Source organism: Arvicanthis niloticus, chromosome 7 (assembly GCF_011762505.2).
Source record: "Arvicanthis niloticus isolate mArvNil1 chromosome 7, mArvNil1.pat.X, whole genome shotgun sequence".
In the NCBI taxonomy this organism is placed as follows: domain Eukaryota; kingdom Metazoa; phylum Chordata; class Mammalia; order Rodentia; family Muridae; genus Arvicanthis; species Arvicanthis niloticus.
Window position 1 is genome coordinate 56,110,252 of NC_047664.1, and position 9,255 is coordinate 56,119,506.

A 9,255-nucleotide genomic window follows, 5' to 3' on the forward strand; every position below is an offset into this window, starting at 1 on the left:
GATTCGTGTTGCTTAAATAATTCCCTGTTGAGCTGCTCATGTGATAGCGCATGAGCACAGTAACCGCACAGCGAATGTGTGCAGAAAATGGAGTCACAACCCAGGGCCTCATGCCTCCCTCCATCTGTGAAACGATCCAGGTACACCTACAAGAAGGCGAAGTGGAACACTGGGAACACAGCTCAGTCAGTAAAGTACATGGCCCACTCGCTTCCCAGCACTGGGGTAAAAGCTGGGCATAGTGGCTCACCCTTGTAATCTCAGTGCAGGTGATGCCGAGGACATGAGGGTCTCTTAGGACACTGTCCATCATGCTCAGCCTAGTTGCTGAATTCCAGGCCAGTGAGACATCCTATCTCAAAAATAACATGTACGGCATTCTTAAGGAATGACACCGAGGTTGTCCTCTGGCCTCTGCACATATATGCACACGCATGTATGTTCACCCCTACATACATGTGCACTTGCAAACATGAATAAACTGATAATACGGAAGTGTGTGTGTTGAGGGTGAGGGGTGGAGTCGTGATCTTCCCATCCTGGTCATATCACGGGAGCCTTTGTGGTTTTTATGGAGGACAGATTTCAAAGAGAAGTGCACATCTCTAGAGTTTAGAGAGACAATTGGGGGAGGGGGAGAGTCTCAAGATAACCACAGGTGAATGGAGATTTGGCGAGACACTGGGAGGTCTTTCAGCAGTGTCTTAGTTAGGGTTTCTGTTGCTGTGAAGAGACGGCATGCCTGCGGCAACTTTTATAAAGGGACATAGTTTAGTTGGGGCCGGCTTACAGTTTCAGAGGTTTCCTCCATTATTGTCATGGCAGGGAGCCTGGCAGTGTGCAGCCAGGCACGGTGCTGGAGAAGCTGAGACAGAAGACTGGGGTTTTGTTCAGCTACTGAACTTGCAGAAATCTATCTGGGGGCAGGGAGCTGATGCTCTATGCTTAACCTTGTCACCATATTACAGAGTGATCACCCTAGGGTACAAGATAAGTCTTGTACCTCTATGCCTTGGACACCAGCGCTTCCTGACATGCTTGTGTTAACAGGTGGAGGCCCAGACATACTCCAGGCTCTGACCTCAAGCACAGCTCAGAATGTGTCCCAGCCCTCTGGCAGAGTCGCCTCCTCCCTGCTCCAGGAATTCACCAAGTGTTCTCATATTTCCTCCTTAAGGAGTCTGTTCTCTCTATCAGGATTGTGTCCTGCTAGAGTCCCCTGCACCTCCTCACTACCTCCTCTGACTCTTTTCTCAGAGGCCTAAAATCACCACAGTAAAGTGAAACAGTCTTGTCCCCGTGACTGCCATTCCCGACACCCTTGTTCCCTTCTAGTCTACACACATACTGTTAATATCCCCAGATGCTTGCTACTGAGTGTGTTTCCTGTGTCTTTCCCTACAAATTAGAGGACCATTGTCTGTTGCATCTGAAGCATCTGAGCACCTGGAACAATGTCCAGAAAGCTAAGTAGAGCAGTGGAGATATGAGGTGATTTTCACTATCAAAGTGCTTTCTGGGCAGTTTCTCTGGGAGATGCTGTCGATGGCCTACGCATGTCTCCATTGTCCTGCCATTTGTCTGTGTGGACAGGTACGCAGACAGAAGCAGATGCATCCCCACCCTCTGAACGTATGTTCACGGAGCAGTATTGGGGAGCTATCCAGAAGTGGCATAAATCCAAGTGGGATGGGAGTTGGCGAAGAAACACCCCAGCCTTGGTTGGGTATATCAGTAATCCACTCCACTCACTAAACCTCCAGAACTGGCTATCTTCTTTTTCCTGCCCTAACACTATTTGAAGACCAACTTTTCAAACACACGAACCTGGGGAGGAGGGCATTTCACATCCATACCACATCATGCACTGTGTTCCTTGGAGATAGTAACGGATGTCTGAGAATGCTCTCAGTATTCTGAAGCTCTGAGCAAAACCATCCCTCTATCTCTGACAAAACCATCCGAGCTAAATGTTGACACTTATTGGGGCTTGAGGCATATCGGCTTCTTACAGCATATTACTCTGATCAAAAGCTATTATAGCTTCGGCTGTATGATTAATGTTTACGAGGAAGAGAAACAACTTACAAATTCATCAGGTGTGTTGCTCCCTGAAGGGCTTTTGCTGCATGCGAATTTGGGAACCAGTGGCTTCATCAGACTCCCTCACTCTATGTGGGGGTGGGGGGCGGGGGGCATCTAAGCTCGGGGTAGACCAGCAGGCTTTGCTGAAGCCAATCCACTTGGGAGGAAGGCCAGGGCTAGAACTTGGTCCTGTAGACTCTCATTTCCACATACTGCTCACTTCCCACTAGAAAGGAGTGACATACTTTGGGTACTTGGGTGTTGTTTCAATAGAGAATATTTTGATAGTGCTTCAGTTTTTTTTCTTTAAAAGCACATTGAGTGAATTTTGCCTATTAGGAGATAAATTGGCTGCCGTGGAAAAAAAATGCTGAGCGTTTTCGGGCCTGAATAAGCCTCTCTGTGGGAAACAGCTGCGTGGAGTATGAAAGCCATGCTCAGGACACGTCCACTCCCTCCGGAAGCAGTGTGCTCTAATTACAGGCCTACCATGGGTCCTGGCACATAGAGGGCTCTTGGTTCCCGAGTCTCCTACGGGGACAAGCCATGCCCTCCTCCTCCTAAACCGGCTACCGGGAGAATCAGGGTTCAAGTCTCAACTGTCCCTGGGACTCGGGTTTATCCTTCCAAGTTGTGTGGCCTAGATGTTCCCACAGAGCTCTTCCAACTCTCACAATCTTGGATTTTACTCAGTTTGGAATCGATTGTTTCTGGATTGATTCTTTTTCCTTAACCCCCGGGGTCGGGGGGAAATAAAATGGCACCTTCCTCTTTGCGGAGCTAACTCCAAGCAAGCAGCTAGGAGATGAGCACAGAGATGTCAAATAGACAAATAGGAGTGAGGGCAGCCACAACAGGGGACAATCTGAGGTCTGTTATCCTTTTAGCCAAAGGTGATCCCAGGGCAGCCATCCTCATCTGCAGCACAGCCGGGAAGAAGGGAAGGGAAAGGCCTTCCCTAAGATTCTGACAAGCTTAGGGAAGGGTATGGGTGAGAGGGGGATAGAACATGGGCTCCTTCAAAGTCTTGTTTTAACTTCCTTTTTAAACTGGTGAGAGACTACCTCGGGATGCTCTGGCCTTTACCTTCTGGGTACTCTTAGCAGGATGTCTTGTTACTACTCTGGAGAAGGAAAGAAACACTCCAAGGAAAGAAATCAGGAATGTAAGCTATAGAAAGAATATTAAGTTAAATCAAAGTTTAATGGATTTGGAGAGAGAGAGAGAGAGAGAGAGAGAGAGAGAGAGAGAGAGAGAGAGAGAGAGAGAGAGAATTGAATTGTGTTAGTCAAAGTTTTAAAACAATGTGACAAAATATCTGAGCAAAAGAAATTAAAGGAGAAAGGATGTTTTTGGCTCCTGGTTTCAGAGACTTTAATCCTTTATGGTGGGAAGGGCAGGGCAAAGCCCAGCAGCTGACATAACAAAGGCTAGGAAGAAAGGAGACAGGAAAGGACTCAGGACAAGTTCCCATCTTTGAGGACACACCCCCATTGCTCTCCTTCCCTCAACTGTACCTCACCTCTTGGCCTCCACCACCTCCTGATAATGCCATCAACTTAGGAGTCTGTTAATGAAGTCTTTCATTGGTTAGGCATCGACACCTTCTCTCTAGCCATCTCAATCACAAACACTGCACATGCTCCAGGAATTTCTCCTTCCTCTCAACATTGCCCTTAGAACCAAACCTTTAAGATATGATGTGGGGGGGCATCTTTCCTATCTAAAGCATAACGGTTACTTTTATAATTCCCCTCTCACTGGATTTTGGAGTCAAAGGTAGTTTAAGGGAGTGTCCCCAGCGGCAGAGGAAGGAAGTCTTTTAGGGTTGAATCTGAGTTTTGGAAATAGTCATTTAGAGCAAGCACACACGGGCACACTGCACTCTCCGGCTGCCAAAAAGGCAGCCACAGGAATCCTGCCTGATAGACGTGGAAGGAATGGAGAAGCTAGACAATGTCATTTCACAGCTCCTAGAGAAATAATTGATTTAGACAGTGATCATCAGTGGACGAACACATTAGATGAAAGGTTGATGAGCAACTTGACCATGGAGGGATCAGACTGTCACTACCTGCAATGGTAATCAATCTTAATGTCATTGAAAGTAGGACGTTGTGTCTCTCCTGATGTAAATGCAGTAAGCAGCATGCCGGCTAACCACACAGGGTGCCTGCCAAAAATACCATCCAAGACCCCGAGTTCACTTCCATTTTCAGGGAATAACGTAGGGGCTAGAAATGAGGATACCGACTCACATGTCACAGAAAGACAAAGAGACAAATGCACAGCCTGGTAGATTTACAGAACAACTGTCAATCTACACAAGTTAGTGGTGTAACTAAGGATGGCAGTGCTGTGTTTGTGATTGAGATGGCTGGGGAGAGGGTGTCTATGCAAGCAGAAGGACTTGAGTTTGGATCCCCAGAATCTGCATGCAAACCAGTCATAGACAGCTGGCCTAGCCAGAACTGTCTCAAGGTGCAGAACTGTCTCTGGCCTCTGCATACTCCGACAAGCATACTCGGACATGCACATACACGTATAACACCAGTTGTATGCACGCTCACATGTGTGCACACACACACACCACTGACAAAGACTGCAATATGAAGAGATACCACAAACAAATGTGTGTCTGATCTTTGTGAACAAAGCAATTGTAACTAGAATTTTAAGACTGGGGGAAATTTGCTTATGGACCAAACATTAGACAATATCAAGGATTCTCTTTAATGTTGTTAGATATAATCATGTCTTTATGGTTTGGTGAAAATAGTGTTGATGTGTTTTAGAGCTGCATAGTAGAGTTCGCCTTAAGACAGATCGGCCAAGAACAAAGCCAAGTTTATTTTAAACTTTTTATTGATTCATTGTGAATTTCACAGCATGCTCCCCAACCGCACTCATCTCCTGTCCCTTTGTATCTGCCCTCTGTCCTTACAATCTCCCCCCAAAATAAAATAAGATTGAATAAAAACATCTTAGTCATAGAAGCTGTAGCGTGTCACAGTGTGCCCCACAGTACACCCTACACATCTTTGGTTGCAAAATGTTCATTGCAATGACTTGTCTGTCTGTTTCAAGGCCTCTGGCTTCTGCTATACTATCAAAACTGGATCCTCATGGAGACTCATCTCTGATATCCTGTTGCTGCCTTGTGTCATGGAGATCTCACAGCTTTGGATCTGCAGGACTGGCCCTTGCACATGCTCCAGGAGATCATAGCTGAAGTAGATGTTGGGGTGGGGCACCTCGAAGCCCTGGATCTGGGCCTGGGAGAGAGCTGAGTTGGTCAGCCCAACAGCTCTCTCAACCCACACTATCAGAGCAAGCCCTCCAGCACTGCCCAGGCTAGCTCACCCAATGCCACAGCCTCTCCTGAATGCTGCAGCCAGTGAGGGGCAGAGCCACCTCTCCCACTTGTCGAGGGGTGACAGGGTGGGAGGACGCTATCTCTCCCTCGCCCAAGCCACCCCATCGCAGACTAAGGGCTGGGCCAGCTGTACCACACTCCGGTGGCAGTCCAGATCAGGGACAGGCCTGGGACATCAACGTAGACCCTGGTTGCAGACTCTTCATCATGTGCCTAGGCGTGCATACCTAGCTCCATTTACTTATCTGGTTATTTTTGTTTGAAATGCTTTAAAATAACTAGTGAGAAGGTGTCAGTATTATAGTCTATTTTCTGATGCTGTAACTGATTATTCTAGGCAGGTTATTTATGAAGAATTGAGGTTTGGCTGGGCGTGGTCACTCAAGCCTATATAACCCTAGCTCCTGAGAAGCTGAAGTGGGAAGGTTGCTTTGAATTCAGGCCTGCCTGAACCCCACCACAAAAAAAGTGGGGGGGGGGGGAGTAAAGGTCTTAATTTAGCTCACAGTTCTGAGACCATGAAATCCTAGTTGCAGGAGAGCGTCTGATAAGGATGTGCTTGTGGTGTGAAAACATGTCAGAGCATGTCCTACTGTGAGAGACAAGAAAGGGACAGGCTTGGGTGTCTGTGCAAAGCCAAGACTGCTGCCATGGAGACTTCACCTTCATGAGCTTATCTCATCTGTATCATTTCTCTCAAAAGCCCTGCCCACAAATACATTAACATGGGAGCACATGGCACCCCCCCACACACACCCAACAGTAGAAGGGAGTAAGGGACTTCTCTGTGACTACTTATTTCACATAACACATGTCCAGGTCCATCCATGTTGTTTCATGTACTAGAATGTCCTTCCCTTTTAAGACTAAATAATATTCCCTTGTATGTCTAGCACATGCCACATTTTGTGTGTTTTAGTAATCTATCGGGGACCCTGAAGTTCCTTTCAATGATGAAGAATGAGGCTGCTATGACCATGGGTATGCAACCATTTCATTAGAACCTATCCTTCAGTCTGGAGTGCTTGCCTGGCATGCATGAAACCCTTGATTTGACCCCAGTACACCTTAAACCAGTTTAAGTATGCTGGTACATACCTGTAGTCCCAGCTTTTGAAAGATAAAGGTAGGGCTGGAGAGATGGCTCAGCGGTTAAGAGCACTGACTGCTCTTCCAGAGGTCTTGAGTTCAATTCCCAGCAACCACATGGTGGCTCACAACCATCTGTAATGCAATCTGATGCCCTCTTCTGGTGTGTCTGAAGACAGATATACATATACATAAAATAATAAATAAATAAATCTAAAAAAAATTTTAAAAAATTAAAAAATGAAAGATAAAGGTAGGAGGATCAGAAGTTCATCCTTGGCTACATAGCAAGTTTAAGGCCAGCCTGGGTAAATGAAACCCGAGAAAAAGGAGCAGAGGAGAAAAAACCCTTCTTTCATATATACCCACAAGTGGTGTTGATGCATTAGATGGTAATCCTATGCTTAATGTGTTGACAAAGCACATTGTACAGTCCTATTTCAGGGATGTTTCAATTTCTCGACATACTTGCTGGCTAGACTTTCTTTTTTACTGTTTGATGGCAGCCTTAATGAAAGGCCCTCAGGGCTTTCACCAGCCTTACACCCACCTGCCTTGGGTCAAGGCTAGGCCAAGTTCCATTCTCTACCCACAGGATCATTCTTGAGTAAAAAATTCTCAGAATGTACTGACAGTCACCTGACCCTCTGATAAGTCCCAGGTATAATTCAAATTTGTACGCGATTGCTAGCCAATAGATTTAAAGGTCAATATGCTTAGTCAATAAGTTTAACCTTGCTGATGTAACCTGTGCCCATGAAAAGTATAAAAACTGCTTGTAATAGCCATTCAAGGTCGCCTTCTAGTCACCCCACTTGAGAGACTAATTGAAGGTCAACACCCAGGAGCCAAAAAATAAACCTCTTGCTTTTGCATCAATCTGCATCCCAGTGTCTCACTCAGGGGCATCACGAAGGAAGTACCACTAACCGAGGGTCACGGTCTTAAAATTCCACTGAGGGCAAGATAGCTTTTTTTCTGCCTTTCTCTGAGGTCCCATCTCTTCTTGGCCAGCCTCAAAGTCTTCAGTCCTGCTTTCCTGCTGCAGCCCACTAGAGTATAGCAACATCTGAAGGCTTCTGTGTTGTTTATGTGAACAGAGATGTTGGTAACTGGCCCCTCTTTACAAATTGCAGCGGCCAAGGCCTTCCCTAACGAACACGTGAAGTTTCCAGTTCCATGCAGTGTGTTTCTGGAGGGAAGCTGTACATTTGGCAGTCTAAATGAGTTGATCCCTAAGGGCTCTGTTGTGGGCTCCTCCTCACAGCAGGCTTTTCTTTTACTTAGTGAGTATTTGTTGAGAATTAAGGGACTACTTTTTGGTTGTGAGCCTAACCTTTAACAGCTGAGCCATCTCTCTAGCCCAAGGAACAACTTATTATAGGACTGGATTCAGTCATTTTCCAGAGAGACAGAGTCACCACAGAGTGTGTTTTTTAAATCTTCCTACCTATTAGGACTGTATCATTAAGTAAAGAGCCATGAGGACATATACAGGAGTCACTCCTGTAAAGGGAGCAGCATTGTTCTTAAGACAAGAACTTGTTTGGAAGCTCCTAGCATGGACAAAGAGGACGGTGGAACCGCAGCACTGCTGTGAGAGGAGAAATAGATGAACAATGCGGAGAGAGGCAGTTACCATGGTGATGAAGGATGCTTCATTTCTTGGGATTGTCAGTAAAATATCACAGACTTAGTTGCTTAAAACAACACACATTTTACTATTTCATGGTTGTGGAGGCTAGACAATGAAAACCAATGTGTGGCCAGGGTTGGTTCCTTGTGAAGGCTGCAAGGCTGTTCCACACCCCTCCCGTCGGCTTCAGAAATCATTAACTTACCTTGGTTTCTAGATTCCTCACTCCAATAGCTGCTTTAATCTTCATGCAGAGTTATCCTTGTGTGTGTTGGTCTTGGTGCTCAGATTTTCCCCTTATGAGGACACCATTTACATTGGGTGGATAGCCCTCCCTCTTTCAATCTGCCCCTCTCTGAATTCATGACATTAGTTACCACCCTACTTCTAAGTAAGATGGGTTCCAAAGTCCTCCATGTTGGCATTTTAATGTATTTTGGGGGAAACCCATTTCAACCTTAATGAAAAGCAGTATATTGCTAAACTGGGGATCTAAGCCTATGATTTAATCACGAGACAGCAGAAGTTCTATATTAGAAAAGGGTCCAGGTGTGGGGGTCCTGCAGGTGTCACAGCAGACAGGAAAATGAACCACAAAGAGATGAGAATGAAAACTTGGTTCAATTTGAGTTGGTTAAACTGGATCAAACTTTGGGGGTCTGATGCCAGGTGGTTTATTGCCAGCATATTTAAACACAGTACAATCTGGGGGAAGGGGTTTTCTGCTGTAGTACAATCCCTAGTGCACAAGGAGTCATAATTACAATGAAACTAAACTCAAAGTACAAGGGTTTTCTTCCAAGATGGGCTCTAGAGATAGGCTACGTGCATTAGCTTAAGGGCCTAGGGAAGGATCTGGTATGGTCTAGATCATACAGACAGTGTAGAGGTCATTTGGGCTATTAGCCATCTCTGGTCCTGGTTGTGGGAGCCTCTGGCAATACAGATAATGTAATGGTCACTGGATTACTAGCCACCTTCAGTCCCTGTTGTGGAAGCTTGCTATGGCCTGGTCCAACAGATAAAGGCAGATCTTCAGGCTGTTAACTGCCTTGAATTCCCAGCTTTC